Source organism: Triturus cristatus, chromosome 12, assembly GCF_964204655.1.
Source record: "Triturus cristatus chromosome 12, aTriCri1.1, whole genome shotgun sequence".
Classification (NCBI taxonomy): Eukaryota; Metazoa; Chordata; class Amphibia; order Caudata; family Salamandridae; genus Triturus; species Triturus cristatus.
In genome coordinates, this window is record NC_140595.1 from 700,623,488 (window position 1) to 700,642,599 (window position 19,112).

Consider the following 19,112-nt stretch of genomic DNA (forward strand, 5'->3'; position numbering starts at 1 on the left):
GAAAAGGAAAGTAATGGAGCTGTCCTAGTCGAGACCAGTTTTAAAAAATCTCAAGTTTTGTATTGTGGAGTTTGCAGAAAATGTCCTCATCTCGCAGATACTAAGTCTTCCCTATATGTTGGTGTGAAAGAAAAATTCAAAAGGGAGACGTTGGAATGGCACAACAAGCGCAAATCACATGAAAAATGCATATTACATGAAGCTGCAATTCAAAACCCACAGGAGACCTGCATAGCCAAATTGATCACAAAAATGCATGAAAAAAATATCGGGCACTTGAACATTTTATTTAATACAGCCTATTATCTTGCAAAAGAAGGTGAGGCTTTTATTACGTTTCCAAAACTCTGCACACTGCAGAAAAAGAACAATCCTGACTGGAATTTCGAAAATTATACGAATGATCATGCATGCCGTAACTTTGTAATAGCAATTTCCGAGACCCTAAAAATGACAATTCGATCCCAGATAGAAAATGCTAGGTTCCTCAGTGTTCTGTCAAATGGGTCAACTGACAAAGGAATTCAAGAACAGGAACTGATTTATGTACGATTCGTTTGTGAAGGCACCCTTGTTACCCATCTGTGTGACATTGTCAGCATGAAAAACTCCACTGCATCCGGAGTGAAAAATGCTATAATAGTTGGCCTGGAAAGCATGGGCATATCTCTGGATATTCTGAGCCAGAAATGCATTGGTCTGAATACAGATGGAGCTGCAGTGAACCTCGGTAATAAATCTGGTGCTGTGAAGCAGCTACTGGACGAAGTCTCCAAACATCAAGGATGGGACAATTGCGATCACATTGCAGTTGTGCACTGTTTAGCTCACAATCTAGAGCTTGCTGTGTGTGATGTTAAAAGAAAAATTTCATACATATCCAAATTTGAAGGGGTGCACAAAGGATGTTTCAAACTATATTATTATTCACCTAAGCAGAGAAGGGACCTTAAAGAGATAGCTGATAATCTGGAAGAGCAGTTAAAACATTTAGGTGGCTTGCAGCAAATCAGATGGGTAGCAAGTCAGCACAGGGCAGTAACAGCGCTTAAGACAAACTGGGAATCTACAGTACTTCCTCTTGAGCACCTTGCTACTGGTAGTGATTAATATTCAAACAAAGCCAAAGGATTGCTTCATGACATGAAATCAGAGAAGTTTCTTTATTTCTTGCACTTCATGATAGACTGCACAAAGCTGCTTCAGCAAGTGTCTAAGGCATTTCAACAAGAAGACAGTCTTATTTCTGAAGTTGCAAGAAGGATTGAGGTGCTTCAACAGAAGCTAATACAGCTGAAAACAAAGCCAGTAAAAGCACCAACACAATTTCAATTGCTTTTTAAAGAAGGAAATTTTGCAGGGGTCCCGTTACTAACACAGGCAAAGCCTGATAGAAAAGGCAGCTCTAATGAAACTAGTGTCAAGGAAGACACTACTGAGTTAATAGAGAATGCGCTTTCTTTTATAAGTGACCGGTTTCTGAAGCACATCTCAGGCAAGCCGCATTCTTTGTTTAACATTTTTGATTTTACTTTGTGGCCAGACTCTGTTGAAAAGATTAGAGGTTTTGGGGATCAAGAATTTGAGGACCTTGTTACATGCTACAAAAAGGTACTTACGGATGAAGAAATTCAGTCTGCCCCTGGAGAGTGGCTAGATTTTAAACTGTACGTCTTTCATCGGATGACGTCGCATAAGCCTGTATCCCTCTTCACTCAGCTATTGAAAAAACGCCCAGAAGAAGTTAAACATGTCCTTCCAATTTTAGAAATCATGCTTTCCATCAGTCCAACATCAATATGTGAACGGGGGTTTAGCAGCATGAACCGAATAAAAAATGAGCTCCGTACGTTCCTTAAAAGTGACACCACGTCTGCTTTAATGCGAATCCAAGTAGATGGGCCGGAGTTAGACACTTTTGATCCAAACCCAGCCGTTTTGCATTGGCTTTCAGCAAATCCAGAAACAAGACATATTATGGGCCACAAACATCCTTGCCAAAACAAGACTGTTACTGAGTCAGAAGATAGCGACTGAGTTTATTGCTACTCTCTATGTTCAAATCAGCACCACTTTTCTTAAAAAGTTAGTAAATACTGGTGCGTTGTGTTGTTTTACAATTCACTGTTTGGTGTCTGTCAATGATACTTCTGACAATTTGCCATGGTGGAACAGCTGTTTGTCTACTTTGGAGACACTCACCCCCAGTCGCAGACCTGGGTTGAATCCATCATCGTTCTTTAGCTCACTGTTCGCCACCCCAGTTCAGGACTGGCTATATGCAAATCAGTCTTGACCATACTTCTTACAATTTGCCATGGTGGAGCAGCTGTTTGTCTACTTTGGAGACACTCACCCCCAGTCACAGACCTGGGTTGAATCCATCATCGTTCTTTACCTCACTGTTCGCCACGCCAGTTCAGGACTGGCTATATGGAAATCAGTCTTGACCCCTGTGCCTCATGAGAACAGTCCAGCCCGAACTGCCAAGCCAATGGACTCCTGACAAAGGCCCTGGCACTTTTTTTTAATACAAATTAAGCACTGCCACAGCTACAGCAATCTAAACTAAACTTTGAGGACTTGCCAGCACAAACTGATTACAAAATGAGCTACATTCTGCCTCAAAGCTGACGGAGCGCTAATGCAAATACAAGTGGACAGCTCGAAAGTTGACACTTTCATCCAACCCGAACAGTAGTGCTTTCACTGAGAGGAAACACAGGACAATCACATTGACACAGCCTTCCAGGTCCATGAATATGCAAAACTGTCCCTATATTTGAAAGAACAAGCACTTGATCTCTGGCCATAAATCAGTCTATTTCAACCTCGATTGATATAAGTACATTGGTCCTGTTGCACAAAGTTATTTCAAGACAGAATAGCAAGGACAGAAGGCAGCGTTGCATATGAAGAACGCAACCCTTAGCTCAGAGCATCAGGATCCTCACTAAGAAGTAAGTGCCTGGTATGTTGTCATGGATGTTATTTCAGTGACATGTTAAAGTTTATGGGGTATTTTTTGCCATGTATGTTCGCAGAAACGTTCACCACGGCACATTGATACACACATCTTAGGGAGGTACTGGGTGATAAATTAATAAAATTTGCTGTTAATTTGGTTGGCCAACGTTTTCTTGGGTTGTTGGCGCTGCAAATGTTTTGAAAAAATTCATATGCGATCAATTTGTGGGTCGAGTGCATTGATGTTAGTTCGAGTACAAAAGTCTACTCACTCGACCTGCAGGTCAAGTAAGATTTTTTAGATTTGTCGAGCCCTGCGTGACATGTGGGCATGGAGGCATTATCATGGGGTGGAGGCACAACTAGGCTTAAAAAAAAAAAAAAAAAACACGGTGGCAGATCAGCCTTTTGCCGCAACTGCTGCCACTGCCCACTGTCAGTCGGGGCAGTCGTGTAAAAGCCAGTCAGTACAGTCACGTGGGAGCCCCCCAAAACAACACTGGGACGTTGTAGTCCCTCTTCTGGACACGAGGCTCAAAAATGCCTCAATCATTGCAGCGACCCGCCACTGCTGCGTCGCTGTGTAGCCCCTGGAGACCTGTGGCCCTGTCCGTGGGGGAGCCCCACTGGGGCTTCCAGACAATTATGGCTGCTCATTGCAGCTGCCCACTGCCAGTCGGGGCAGCTGAAGAAACCAGGCCGGCACGGACTCTCCCTGTGTCTCCTGAATAGGACCCACGGGGCGGGCACCGACACTGTGCCCCATTGCCCCCCCCCCACCAACAGTCCCCCACTGAGGCCCTCACTCACCGGGACTCATTGCGGACGGTCTCCTCGGGTGGCGGCAGGGCTCCCTCACCACGCGGAGCCCTGCAGGCGGCGCACGGCTTCTTCCCGCCACTTCAGGCAGCAACTCCGCTCTTCACCCGGGTCCCTTGCCTGGGGCCCGGGACTTGACATGGAGCCGTCAGGGCTCCGGCAACACTCGGGGCTCTCCTCCGCTCACGGAGAGCCCCCACCTGTTACGGAGCGAAGTCTCCGTCAACCTGGGTGCTGGGTCAGCGCGGGGTAGGCTCCCGCCTGACTTCTCGGCCCGGTCTTCCTGGCGGCAGGCGCGGGGCTTCCCTCTCCAACACGGGAGCCCGCCAATGCCAGCACCTCGCCGCCCTTCACCCGGGCCCCCCTCCTGGGACCCGGGACTTCGTTGAAGGTAAGTTAGGCAGAGGTGCCTGGCTTCCGCGACGGCTCTGGGCCCGCGGCGGTGAAGTCGGTGAGTTTCTTCTTGTGGCAATGAGGGGTAGGCCCCCTCCTACGTAGAGACACAGCGCGGGGTGGGCACCCGCTGAAAACAATACAGTACCCAGGTGGCAGAAACACGGGGTAGGCTCCCGCTGTTTCAATTAAGCATCCACACCGCAGGGTAGGCACCCGCCTAGTTTTACAAGGCGCAGAGCGTCGCCATTACGCGGGGTTGGCTCCCGCGGCACTTTCAAATAAAACAGTTCTTCCTGGCCACACAGCGCAACTGGGTCAAGAAGTATAGCGCTTAACAGGCGCTAGGAAGCCCCCCCAACTTCAGGGGCAGAAGACAGTGCTCCTCTTCTCCTGGGCAATCAGTACATAGCGCCGCCCTCCCCAAGCGCTAGACAGCAGGCAGGATACAGTCCATCCAAGAGTAGCGGCCACTAAATATAGCGCTCACCTTACGCAGGGCATGCAGATAGGGTCCTACAAGGCGCTAGGGGGCAGGCAGGGAGCACAGGCCAGTCCAATATAGCGCTCTTCTTCCTCAGGCGCTAGTCAGCAGAGCTGCAGGCACTCTGGAGTTGGTGCCCTGGGTTTCCCCCTCACTGGGCAAGATCAGCAGGCTGGCAGAGTCCCTCATCTAACTTGGGTACAACAGGGCCTAAGCTCAGTCAGTCCCAGTAGTGTAGGATCCTCCCCTAGGCCCAACCACCTATGGTCCGGCAGAGGTTCCCCCAGGTCCAGTGGTGCCACAGCTATGGCTCTCCCTGGCCCTGTGGACAGCAGAGGGGTGAAGATAAGCTCAGGGGCCAGCACACAGGCCCATGTGGCAGTACCTCCTGGCAGCAGGTCTCCTCTCTTTCAAGTCCACCCTCTGACTGAGCACATGGCACCCCAGCTCTGCTTTTTATATGCCCCTTACCCCACCTACCAGACAGTGCCAGAAGCTTCTAGAAGCGTCTGGGGAAACTGGTTCTAACTGGCCTGGGGGGGGAGGGGTCCAGCACCCTGTCTGCCAGGTTTCCCTCCAAAAGCTGGGGTTACTGGGAAATAAACAACTAGACTGGCAACCCAGCTTCGGCAGACAGGCACAAGCACTCAGCAATGACATCCATTTTAAAAGTGACATGTTTAAATATTGAGAGTCAGTCTGCACACGCCATTGCACAGCACGTCTTATGGCATCTCACAACACACATGGCCTATACATTTCTCTACCATGGGGGAGATAAAGGTGCGTACACCATTGCACAGCATTTAACATTTGCGTTTAACATGCATTCACATAACATGTTGCTTCCCATGAAAGTGAAAAAATTCAGGGAAACGGGCCAAGTGCAACACCTTCTTAATCCAAAGAACTAAGGGGCATATTTACAAGGGCTTTATCTCCACTTTTTTGGCTTACAAAGCCAAAAAAGCGGAGATAAAACCAGCGCCGTATTTACAAGAGGGTGCTAACATGCATAATCGCATGTTTGTTAGCACCCTTTTTTCCAACGCCTCACTTTGCATCTCCAATGAGATGCAAAGTGGGCGTTACTGGGCGTACCCAAGATGGACTAGCTTTCAAATATCACTGATGTTTACATAGCGATATTTACAAGGCAGCCCACATGATTTTAGCACACATTAGATTTTGGCAAAAACGGCTGTTTTTGCCAAAACCTAACGTCTGCTAAAATCCTAACTTAGCCATCTCTAACATAGGGGGTGGATTATGCTGATACAAGCCTGTGGGTCGTATCAGCAAGGTTATCGCCCTTTTGCAATAGGGCGATAACCTCGCTATCTCTGGAATTTTTATCGCCCTGGAGTAGCGCGTTGTTAATAACGCGCTACCAAGGCGATAAATACTAGAGATAGCCTGCGATAATATAATTAATTATCGCTAAGCACGGCCAACGATAACTATCGCTGGCCGTTGTTAATATGCCCCTAAGTAACATATCCGCCACTCAAATTACTTTCATATTTTCACTATACTAAATCACCACTAATCCTTTATGGGTTCCGAGGTAGCTAGCGTGCTACTCGCCGAAAAAGCACTCAAACATCTTATCCGTGGTAGCAAGCGCTATATAAATGCAAACCTTTTCCCCCTCCACTATTCTTCTCAATCCAAATAACAGACTAACATTTCTACAACTCAAATTACTTTAATATTTCACTATTCAAATTAAACACTAATCCTCTATGCCGAAAAAGTGATTCGGGCCTGGGGGGGGGGGGGGGGGGGGGTAGTAAGCGCTATATAAATGCAATTACAATAAATTAATCTGAAGCGTCCTGTCCTGCCATAGACTATTAAACCGCTAGCTGCAACACTGGGTGAAGCATGGCAGCTTGTAAAAGCACCTACACAGCATTGCCCGAGTAAAATCTATGACTGACCAGGTCAAACTTTAGACGCACTATTATCGAAATTATTAGAGGAACACACGCGTTTAAACAAGGAGAATCCTAGGCTGATCAGTTCGACTCTCGATTGGTATGGTCTAGGAAATGGACACTAGAGACGCTTGCGTTGTAACCACGGCAACGGTACATAGTTAACGTTTTGGCGGTCTTCCTGGCCCAACTATAGCAGTCCCAATAAAATACTTCATTCTAAATACTATGGTGGACATAAATGCGTTAACTGACTTTCTAATGAGGTATAATAACATGTTGCATAAACAACGTAATGCTGCAGTTCTATTGTCATTTTAACTGCTATAAATAATAGTGCTGCCGGATACCTAAACATTAAACAACCACGGATTAATAATGGAGCTGCCACATTCAATAAGTGACGCCCGATGTAACGTGGTATTGGAATACAATAAGTGGCCTTAGTGCAACATAAGAACCTAAAATAACTGTTCTTGGAATAATTAACTCGTTTACAATGGGGGGGAAGGGGCGAGGTGCAAATCAACCAAACCTGGAACAATATGATAACTCAATTCAGTACGTAACCCCCTGGAAACAATAACACGTGTCCCCTTTGGATATCAAATGCACATTTAAAATATCTCACCAGGTTGAAAAAGGGTACCCTTATAAAATACAACCCAATATGAGTCCCCTTTACAATAACTGATTCATTTGCAATTCGATCTAAACTGCAGTTAGACCGAGAAGTAAAAATATGTGATCATAACTAAATTAATGCAATAACGTGTCTAACTGGAGGAGGGCAGCTACTTACGTGAGCGGTCCGTAAATTCACTCCACCATCCTTTGTCCGTTGTTGATTTTTCTTTTTTTTTTTTAAACAGGTGATCCCATGACAACCAATCCCATGACGGAACATATTTCATGCGTCATCTGCCAGCATGCGGGCCTCGTAATTTATAAAGCGGCCTAAGATAGGAGCATTGACTTCACCTCAACCAATCCTGCTCCGTTGCAAAGAACTCCGAGGTGCTCATTGGCTGATGAGTGGCACTTGCTCTTACTGTTTGTAGCCACTGCGTGCGTGTCAGTTGGCGGTCCCTGGACCTTATCAGACTTTTAAGGAGCCGGGTCAGGGTTGTTGACATAGTTGATTCAGTCATGAATTGGTAATGATATTTGAGTCGAAAGGTGACGGCAGGTCTCGGCCCGACCCTGCCAATATACAGTTAGCTTATTCTGGATGGGAGGGACTGAAGGTTAAAAGGTGACTATGGGGAGCGGTGTGGCGCTGCAGTTGGGAGTGGGACGAGATTCAATGATACTCGGTACCCGGTCACGCAGAGAAAACTCGATGAAGGCTTTTTATACAAGCATTGGAAATGCAATAGGTCTCGCATTTGTTGGAGTTGGAGCTATTGGCATTGCAAATGGCAATATAGGTCTTGTATTTGTTGGAGCTGATGGCATCGTAAATGGCAATGCTTTTCACTTATGTTACGTTTGGAGTCCTGTGATGCAGCGCTCTGCGATGCAGTATGTAGCGGTCTAGTGTTTAGCTATACCGGAATAGACCCCACACAATGTATCACTCTCTGGCCAGGTGTGGCCAGAGAGCATAAATAAAGGAGTAGGAGGTCGCACGGGGCTTCCGGCTCACACCAAGTAACAAGCTGTGTGGTGTGCGTTATTTCCAGTCCTTGGGTCCCAATGTGTGCGTTGACGACACCTTGTGAAACATAACACTGGCGACGTGAAGGGATTGTCGGCGCATGACCCACCTGCATGGCCCGCCACGCTCCCAATCTGGCCCCTGCCCGCATCGGAAAGACAGGGAGGCCGCCGCTGCCCGGGGAGAGCGCGGATTGAGCGCTGAGACGAGAGCGAACATCGCGCTGACTGCGAGGTGAGGCGCCAAGTGCTGATCGAAGCACGCGCGCTGCGCGAGTGGCGAGGTCTGTTACAAACGAGGCCTCGAGGGTTCCCCAGTCGAGCTTAAAGGCGGAGAAGAAACGGGTGCGAAGCCCCGCCCCCTTGCACCACGATCCGGCGCGAAGCCCGGGAGACTGCACTCAAGCAGTGAATGGGGAAAAGGGAAGCACAAAAAGGAAGAAGAAGAGCACACAATCAGCAAGCCTGCATGCCTGGTCTGCCCAGCAGAGCGTCCCAGTAGCTGCCCTCCACAGTCACCACGTGGCCCCAGACTACCGTATATCTTCACAGAAATCACAAAAGACAGCTGGCTGCACGGAAGAATAACTCGTTAAGTGGCACTATACCCTGCCAGGAGCATGTCCAACCCACCAGCATCTGGGTCACAGCAAGCAGCCCCGCAGGCAGTGGGCCCAGTAGGGCTGCCAACTCCTCAACACTCCCAGATAAGCGCACTGCCCCCGTTCAGTGAGCTGATTGACCCAGCCACTGCGTCCCCCAGATGAAACGTATGGATCTGCAGGTTGGATAATTACTTTATTGCCACCAGGGAGACGGATGGGGCGGTTAAGCATTCCCTGTTACTGCACTTTGCAGGGGAGGAGATATACAAACTTTTTGCGCATCTTCCGAATACAGGGGCCCCGACAGACTACGACGCAGCAGTGAGGGCCCTAAATGCTCATTTTGACCCCCAGCTAAACCCCGATTACGAATGTTTTAAACTCCGCCAAGCACGCCAAAGAGAAGAAGAATCAATGGACGCGTTCCACGCACGGCTAAGGGAACTAGCCAGCACAAGCACCGAAGATGACCCGATCAAGGAGGTACGGTCACAAGTGATCCAGGGGTGCCGCAACAAAACCGTACGGACCCTCATACTCCGACAGCCCCGCATCTCGTTGGAAGACATCCTGGTGCTAGCGCGATCGCACGAGTTATCGGAAGTCAGAGCGACAGCCATGGACGCCGCCCTAATACAGCCAGGAGAGCCGGCAATAACAGTAAAGACGGAGAAGGTAGACGCAATACGCACCCAGCAGAAAGCAGCCCGAGGCAGGTGGCAGCCCAGGAGTGCGCAAAAAACCGCAATGTGGATATTGTGGGAGAGAAGAGCATCCGCCGGAAGAATGCCCCGCACGGGGCAAGGTCTGCTCGAAGTGCAACATTCCCAACCACATCGCAAGTGTGTGTCGGGGAGGCATGAGGAATAGAGGAACCGCAAGCCGCCCTCCAGAACAGTCAAGGGTTTGACGTTGGATGAATCAGAGGTCGCGCAGGGAAGTAGGCCAGGAGGACAACGCCGACAGTACCTCGAGGACTCGTCGACAGATGAAGAAGAAGAATGCCACATGATCTCGTTCGCAAACAACCTCAAGCGGAGGCGACGGCCACAGCCAACTTGCACCATCGACATCGAGGGGTCCACCGTGACGGCACTTATCGACACGGGAGCGTCAGTAAATGTCATGGGATGCCAACAATACAAGCAATTAAACCCAATGCCGGCCCTATTACCGTCACGAGTGAAGATCTTCACGTATGGCAGTACAACGCCACTACCGCTGAAAGGCAAGATGACCGTTCAGTTGAAAGCCGAAGATCACGAAGTTATCACAACGTTTCACGTGGTCGACCGAGAGGCTGACATATTGGTAGGGAGCCACACCGCAGAGGATTTAGGCCTTGTAACGTTCTCCAATGCGGTGGGGACATTACAAACAGAAGGTGTCTTGGAGATGTTCCCTCAGCTATTCAAAGGTCTAGGGAGTATAAGAAGACCACCCGTGAAGCTTCACATCGATAAAGCGGTAGCGCCCGTGGCGCTGCGACACAGACGGATACCGTTCCACCTCCGGCCGCTGGTTGAACAAGAATTGGAAGAGCTGGAACGGCAAGGGGTCATAGAAAAAGTAACAGGACCCACCCCGTGGGTGTCACCAATGGTGATAGCAGAGAAACCGAAGCAGCCACGAAAGATCCGGCTGTGCATTGATATGCGCATGCTCAACCAAGCCATCAAAAGGGAAAGGCACATCACACCCACCATAGATGACATCCTTGTGGATCTCAACGGCTCCCGGTGATTCTCCAAGTTGGATCTTAACGCCGGATACCACCAACTGACGTTGGCCAAAGAAAGTCGGTACATTACGACTTTTTCGACCCACCTGGGCCTCCGGCGATACAAATGATTGAACTTTGGTATTTCATCGGCTGCAGAAATTTTCCAGAACACAATAAGAGAGATACTTTCGGGACTGCACGGAGTCCTAAATGTCAGTGATGACATCTTGATCCACTCAGCGACCAGTGAAGAACATCACCGCCACCTGAGAGCAACTCTCCAGCGCCTGGCGGAATATGGAGTAACCCTCCACAGGGACAAGTGTCAGTTTTTCAAGAAGTCCATTGGTTTCTTTGGGTACGTGTTCAGCCAGGATGGAGTGAAAGTGGATCCACAAAAGTCCCAGGCAATCCAACATGCTCCAGCCCCACAGAAAATGTCGGACGTGAGGAGTTTTCTTGGAATGGCAACATACTGCGGGTGTTTCATTCCTGACCTTGCCACGATATCCGAGCCTTTGCGAGCACTAACAAAGAAAGGCGCAGTATGGATGTGGGGTCAGAAGGAAGCTGAAGCGTTCCACAAAGTAAAAGCGGCGCTACAGGAAAAGACAACCATGGCGTACTTCGACACCGCCAAAGCAACTGAACTGATAGTTGACGCTAGCCCCGTCGGCCTAGGGGCGCTGTTGACCCAAGAAGCGGAGCCTGGAAGATGGGTCCCGCTAGCATTTGCGAGTAAAGCGCTTACGGCTACAGAAACCCGATACTCACAAATCGAACATGAAGCACTCGCTATTAAATGGGGGTGTAATCACTTTCATCTATACCTCAGCGGGCATCCCTTCCGGGTTGTGACGGACCACCAACCTCTGCTGGCAGTGTTCAAAGGCACCTCGCTGCATCCACCGCCAAGGATTGAACGCTGGGCCATACAACTGCAGCACTACCAAATGGATTTGGTCTACAGACCAGGGGCCAAAAACCCGTCGGATTTCCTTTCGCGACACCCGTCGAACCCGGCTGACGGCAGCCATTACCAGGAGCAGCAAACGGAAGACTACGTGAACATGATCTCACAGTGGGCATGTCCTAAGGCCATCACAATTGAAGAAATCAAGAGACACACGGAGAACGACGCAGTCCTCCAGAGAGTGGTCACTGCCATCAGGACCGGGTCGTGGGAACACTTCCTACACAATGTCAGCGGGTGGACTGAAGCCGACCGAAGTCGGCTGGGAAAATTATGGAAGGTCCGAGATGAACTGAGTGGAACGGACAACGGTATAATCCTGAGAGGCGCCAAGATTGTAGTACCAGCAGACCTGCAAGAGCAGACCACCTTACTAGCGCACGAAGGCCATCAAGGGGTCACCAGGATGAAGTCCAAGATGCGGGAGAAGGTGTGGTTCCCTGGGCTAGATGAAGCAGTCGAGAAGGTTGTCAGGAATTGCCGAGCCTGTCAGCTCACCAGCAGTCAGGAGTTTCCGGCACCCATCATAACAGAGGATCCAGCCCCGTCCCCATGGTCCTGGGTGAGCCTTGATTTCGGAAGCTTCCATGACGGGAGGATAAAAGCTGTCGTCATGGACAGCTACACCAAATACCGTGTCGTGGAGATAATCCCATCCACAGCATTCCACCACCTGAGGCCAGTGCTGGAAAGAACATTCGCACTATTCGGACTACCACAAGTTGTTAAAACGGACAATGGACCCCCGTTCCAAGGGGAGAGTTCCAAGAATTGTTGGCGTGGGATCAAGCACCGCCGCATAACCCCACAGTGGCCTCAAGCCAATGGGGAAGTGGAGCGTTTCATGCTAACAATAAACAAGGTATTTCGCATAGCCCTAGCAGATCAAACCGACCCTGAGGTGGCTCTACAGACATTCCTACGAGAATACAGGAGCACCCCGCATTGCACCACCCAGAGAGCGCCATGGTCACTGATGCTAGCCGGGCCTCGGAGAGACATTTTACCTATGGCAGACAACTGGGCGCCACCACCATATGACCCAGCGCGTACGCAAGATCACCGGTTGGCAACCAATGAGAAGGCCAGCAAGAAGAGGAGAGCGCGTTCTAGAACCATCATGCAAGGTCACACCGTGCTAGTGAGAAATCGACAAGGTGGAGGCAAGTTCCGCACCGTCTACGAGCCGGGTCTATGGATGGTGGTGGACGTCAAGGGAACCGCAGTCACGGCAGAGAAGGACGGGGAGACCATAACTCGCAATGTGTCGTGGTTCAAAAGAGTCCAAGCCCCGGAACCAGGCGAGCCGGCTGGCCGCCAACAACTCAGGGAGAGCAGATACCATGACGACTCAGAATACTGCCAGGCGGAAGGATCAGAGAGAGACGCAGCGCCGAAGAGTCGGGAGGCTGAAGAAGAACCAACAACCAGCTCAGGAGGCCCCGAGATAAGCAGCCAGACGGATGGCCAGCGCCTGCGATCTCAGGGATACGAGCTACGGCCCAACCCCAAGCCGAGCCAGAAGCTTGCGGACTCTGTATGTTAAATTATACCAAAAACTTGTGAAAATCTAATTTGGGAAGGGATGTAGCGGTCTAGTGTTTAGTTATACCGGAATAGACCCCACACAATGTATCACTCTCTGGCCAGGCGTGGCCAGAGAGCATAAATAAAGGAGTAGGAAGTCGCACGGGGCTTCCGGCTCACACCGAGTAACAAGCTGTGTGGTGTGCGTTATTTTCAGTCCTTGGGTCCCAATGTGTGCGGTGGCGACACCTTGTGAAACATAACACAGTACTCGCGTAAGCTGAGTACAACGCCTGCTGTGAGTCCACGCCTGTCAAGTCTGTCTCAGCCACTCATTCCCGCAGGCAGCCCGGTGGTGCCTCTCGCGGGGTGGAGAGTTCTGTGCTGCCGTTGTGCCTCACCAACACATATGATGACGGTCCCAGGAAGTGACACAGAAACAGTAAACACTTCACCATGCCACCACGTTCATTTGTCCTACTAGCTTTCTTTGCAGAGCAAAATCGTTTAATTAAAACGTTTCACTCTGACTTTCTGTGTGTGTGTGTATATATATATATATGTGTGTGTATATATACATTTTAAACATAAATGATACACTTACATATATATGTGTGCATATATATAAACGCACCTACCTATCTTTGTAGGTGGCCCCACAAGTTTTATCTGGGGCCCAATAGGCGTACATTCCTGTAGATTTCACTTCTAGTGACTCCATTGCAGGCAGCTGCTGACCTGACTCGTCCTGTGCATCTCTTGTATTACATCAAGTGCCCCATAAGTATTTGTGCTGCTGCGGCATTTGTGGGCAGGGCTTCCAGGCGCTTAATCTCCAAACAAGCATATTAGGTGGAGAGAGCAAGGGCTGCTCGGATTGCCCACCTGTATGGCCGCAGTGGACCTCATGAAAATGAAGATGGGAAAAGGTAGAATCCAGTGCATTGTGTTTACAAATAAGGACAATCTTTCCTAAGCAAGGACACGTATATTTGGGGCATGCTGTGGTGGTGGTTGTGTCGGGTGAGTGCACGGGTCACGAACCGGCACCAACACGAGTGTGGGGGTCAGGAGGGGATCTAGGGCACTTAATAATCACAGTAGATGGGAGTGAGGTTTACTGGGTATCGCACTCCATCGCCCAACTGGCGTACATTTGTGCGTACTCCTTTGATTAACTCTCTGGTCACCTGACCCTTACGCTATGTGCCTGTTGCGTCACAGGCACAACACAACATTCCTCCCCAACAAACATCAAACCAATAACAATAGCCAACCAGAGCGCCTAACCATATGTGGCATGTTCCACCAACTTCATGCGCACCATAAACAGTTTCTTATTCATGCAACTGAGAACAGTCATGTGAAATAGTCCCGCAGGCGGCGAGTGGGCTCTGGATTCTCCCACAGGCGGTGCTGGGACCTGCCACGCCCCAGGGTCTCTCTTGCTCCGGCACCAGATGTTACCTCGCCACGGTCATTCCCTGGGTGACCATGATCCTCCTCGGGCATTTCACTCACCGCTCCTTCTCCTTGAGTCGGGACACTGTCAGCGGTTTCAACGCGACCTTCTGCTGTGGATGTCTCAAGTGTTCGGTCCTGGCTGCCGTCAGTTGGTGCCAGAGTGCCCAGGTTTAGCCTCGCCCGGGCCGGCACAGACGCTGACACCGCCTGCTGGTACTTCTTGAAGTGCGACACATTTTGGGTCACTGTCTCTCTTCCTCGTGTCGCGATGATCCGAGTACCCTTGACGTTTACAACAGTCCACGGGTCCTTCTCATAAGGCAATCGGAATTTGCCACTGGTTATTCGATTTCTGAGCAGCACCAGATCCCACTTTTCAAGCAGCAGGGGTTGCTCCCGCTGCCTTTGACTGAATTGAGCATGAGCCCGCAGACGTCTCGCGTCAACTTGAGGGTCATCAGGCACCTCAGGGCGCCACTGGGGGTGATGTGGAATGGAGTCCGTGACTACTGTCCCCATGAGGAGATGTGCTGGGGCAGGGGTACTCACAAACTTTCTGTCGGGGGCCAAAATTACAGTGTGGTTAGTGACCGAGGGCCGCACTGGTAGGGGTGGAGTCAGTGGGGGCGGTATCAGTGGGGGGCGGAGCTAGAGTAGAAAAAAACCTTTCAAAACATCTGTCTCCCTCTCTCTCTGTCTACCTCCCTCTCTGTCCCTCTCCCCCTCTCTCCCTCCTCCGTCTCCCTCCCTCCTCCGTCTCCCTCCCTCCTCCGTCTCCCTCCCTCCTCCGTCTCCCTCCCTCCTCCATCTCCCTCCCTCTCTCTCCCTCTCCCTCCCTCCTTCTCCTTCCCTCTCCGTCTCTCTCCGTCTCCCTCTGTCCTCCGTCTCCCTCCGTCCTCCTCCCTCTCTGTCTCCCTCCCTCTCTGTCTCCCTCCCTCTCTGTCTCCCTCCCTCCCTGTCTCCCTCCCTCCCTGTCTCCCTCCCTCTCTCTCCTCCTCTCTCCCCCTCTCTCCCTCCTCCGTCTCCCTCCCTCCTCCATCTCCCTCTCTCCTCCGTCTCCCTCCCTCCCTCCTCCATCTCCCTCCCTCCCTCCTCCATCTCCCTCCCTCTCTCTCCCTCTCCCTCCCTCTCCTTCCCTCTCCGTCTCTCTACTTCTCCCTCCGTCCTCCGTCTCCCTCCGTCTCCCTCCCTCTCTGTCTCCCTCCCTCTCTGTCTCCCTCCCTCCCTGTCTCCCTCCCTCCCTGTCTCCCCCTCTCTCTCTCCCCCTCTCTCTCTCCTCCGTCTCCCTCCCTCCTCCGTCTCCCTCCCTCCTCCATCTCCCTCCCTCTCTCTCTCTCTCTCCCTCTCCTTCCCTCTCCGTCTCCATCCGTCCTCCCTCCGTCTCCCTCCCTCTCCCTCCCTCTCCCTCTGTCCTCCGTCTCCCTCCCTCCCTCCCTCTCTCCCTACCTCCCTCTCTGAAAAAAAATCGGGAGAATGGGGCCTTGAATCGGGTTACTGTCATGTATGGGCGTTGGAGGTGTGCTGCTGCAGAATCCGACATTTGAAACGCAAATTGCACGGTTTTTTTCCTTACCTTTCAGAAGCATTGAGCGCAGTGGCAGGCAGAGAGAGGGTGATGCAAGTGTTCTGCACTGGCCTGGCAGGTTGCTGGCAGTGCATACAACCCCCCCCCCCCGTATGGCAGCCCGGCGGGCTGAAACAGCTTCCAGGTACACACACAGCCGCCCGAGTACTTCACAGGTCTTTAAAAGACCATTCACTTGTTGATGAGGCTTTGTTTTGCTTTTTCACCCTTTCTAGAGCCCCTGCATCGCCACTCTGATTATTGCTGGAAGAATTAGCACTCTACACAATACAAGCCCTGTCAGCTGAAAACCCCTGAGGAATCGGGTTTTTGCTTGCAGGAATCGGGAGGCGGGAGACTAGCTTTGAAATCGGTAGTCTCCCGCCTGAATGGGGAGGGTTGGCATGTCTGGGTACGATGTCTGCAAGGTCCGCGGGCCGCCAAGAAAGGCTTGCCGGGCCGCTGGCGGCCCGCGGGCCGTACTATGGGTACCCCTGTGCTGGGGCTACCCCCCTGGTGGTATGGGGTGTCTGGCGGTAGCTTCGTAGAAAGGTGAAAATGGCTAACTCCACTGACTGACCCTTGTCGTGAGCAATGCGTATCACTTTATTTAAGGTCCGCATGAACCGTTCCACCTCCCCATTTGCTTGCGGCCATCTTGGGGTAATTCTCCGGTGTTGAATGCTGAATGTGCTTAGGTATGTGGCTAGCTCTTGCCCTTGGAAGGGGGGCCCATTGTCGGTCCTCAATTCCTGTATGAGGCCGTGAGTCGCCATGATCTTTTCAAGTTTTGGGATTACTTCAGTGGCACTGGGCGCTGCTATGATCTCGACCTCAGGGTATTTGGAGTGATCATCGATGGCCACAAACGTGTGGCGGCCGTCAGGGAGGCTGCCAAAATCTAGGCTGACACATGACCAGGGTGATCGCGGTCTCGGTTCTGCAATTATTGGGGCTGGACGAGGGACGTCTCCAGTCACTTGGCATGACGAGCAGGACCGAACCATGGCTTCCACGAGTTTATCCATGAGAGGGAACCATACCTTTGTTCGGAGCCTTGACTTCGTCTTGACCATACCTTGGTGCCCGATGTGGGCTAGCTGAACGACTCGGGCTGTTAGAGCCGTCGGAATTACCAGTCGATGTTCTCTCAGTAGACATCCCGTGGCGTCCTCGGTGAGCTCATCTCGGACGTGGTACAAGCTGTCCATTATGCGCTGGGCATTTGCCATTAGTATTCTCCATTAGTCTTTGGCCTTGTGCCAGTTACCACTCTTTAGAGCCGCTCGGGCCCGTTGCAGGCAGTCATCCTTGTTGGTCTCCTCTCTAAGGTCCTCCATGGAGAGTGGGAGGGGGCAAGACTGGGCAGTGACACACCTAACGTGCTCCTCAGTGTCAGCAGCATCTTCCATCTCCTGTGCCGTGGCTGCTCTTGGATGACGCGACAAGTAGTCTGCGGGATTTCTGGATCTTGGTTGATATTCAACCCGGCAGTTGTAATTCTGTAGCTGCAACATCCACTTTTCGATCCGAGGTGGCGGTTTGGTGGATGTTCCCGAGAAGAGAGCTACTAGGGGTTTGTGATGAGTCGCCACCACAAACGGCTTGCCATAGACATAGAGATGGAAGTGACGGCACCCCCAGTGGATGGCAATGGCCTCCTTCTCGATCTGGGAGTATCGCTGTTCCGTCTCGGTGAGGGATCTGCTGACAAAAGCTACTGGAGCCCAATCTTCCTCCCGGCGTCGTCGCTGCAATAAGATGGCACCTAATCCCATTGGACTGGTATCTACTGCTATCAGGGTCATCTTCCCAGGGTCAAAGAAGGCAAGTGTGGTCACCTCTGAGAGTGCATCCTTGATGTCTGCAAACGCCTTGGTTTGGGCTGGGCCCCACTTCCAGGGAGTGGAAACCTTCATGAGTTCCCGTAGCGGTTGAGGAAATGTGGTGAGGTCTCGGATGAACCTCCCGCAATAGTTCACCATGCCAAGGAAACTGCGGACTTCGGTGACATTGGTGGGGGCAGCGGCATCTTTTATGTCCTTGACCTTTTCGGAATCTGGGTTGACTCCTTCAGTGGAAAAGGTATAACCAAAGAACTGCAATTTCGTTTTTAGGAATTCGCACTTCTCCCGATGGAGAGTGAGTCCAGCATCCTGCAGTCGGCAAAGAACGTGTGTCGGGCATGAGTTGTGTTCCGGGATGGTCTTGTCGTGCGCCATGATGTCATCACTGACGTTGATGACTCCTGGTGTGTCCATGTTTAGTTTGTGTATCATGTTTTGAAATACTTCTGCCGCAATGAACACCCTGAAACTCAGGTGAGTATATCTTCGAAGACCGACGTGGGTTGAGAAGGTTGTAATGTTACGGGATGCCTCATCCAGCACTAGCTGATGGTATCCGGATCTTAGATCTAACTTGGAGAACCGGCATGCCCGGCCATCTCCGCTATCAGATCATCTATGGTCGGGGTGATATGGCGTTCCCTTTTAATGGCTGCGTTTGGTAGCCTCATGTCCACGCAGATTCTCACTGCGCCTGGTTGCTTGGGCTTCTGGGTGACGACAATTGGGGAGACCCACGGGGTTGGCCCTGTCACATTTTCGATTATGCCAGCCGCTTCTAACTTCTTTAGTTCTTCCTTCACCAGGGGACGCAAGTGAAAGGCTATTCGGCAGTGGCGTAGAGCCACAGGTTGTACCGTTGGGTCAATATGAAGATGAATCTTTTTGCCTTTAAACTTCCCGATTGCTTCAAATACCTCAGAGAATTCTGCCAGAAGGTGCTGAATCGATTCCTGGTGTACTCCAAATGCAAAGGTCACCCCTCCCAAGTCTTCCGCAGCATGGCATCCTAGTAGCATGCCTTGCCCATCCTCCGTAACGTACACGTTGGTGTTGATGGAGTGAGTGCCATGGGAGATGGAAGTTCTGAACCGGCCCCGTATACTCAGGGGTGTGTCTTGGCCATAGGCGAAGATGGTGATCGCGG

The 19,112-nt window shown here is 51.0% G+C and overlaps 1 protein-coding gene across 2 annotated transcripts in view; it reads right to left on the minus strand.

Moving 5' to 3' along the window:
- TMEM107 (transmembrane protein 107) overlaps positions 1 to 7,533 on the minus strand; it is a 71,932-nt gene extending 64,399 nt beyond the window's left edge. For both annotated transcript variants that reach the window (XM_085638042.1, XM_085638041.1), the window contains exon 1: positions 7,406 to 7,533. The gene's annotated coding sequence lies outside the window, so the exon portion shown is untranslated. The remainder of the gene's footprint in view (positions 1 to 7,405) is intronic.
- Between the last annotated feature and the right edge of the window lie 11,579 nt (positions 7,534 to 19,112).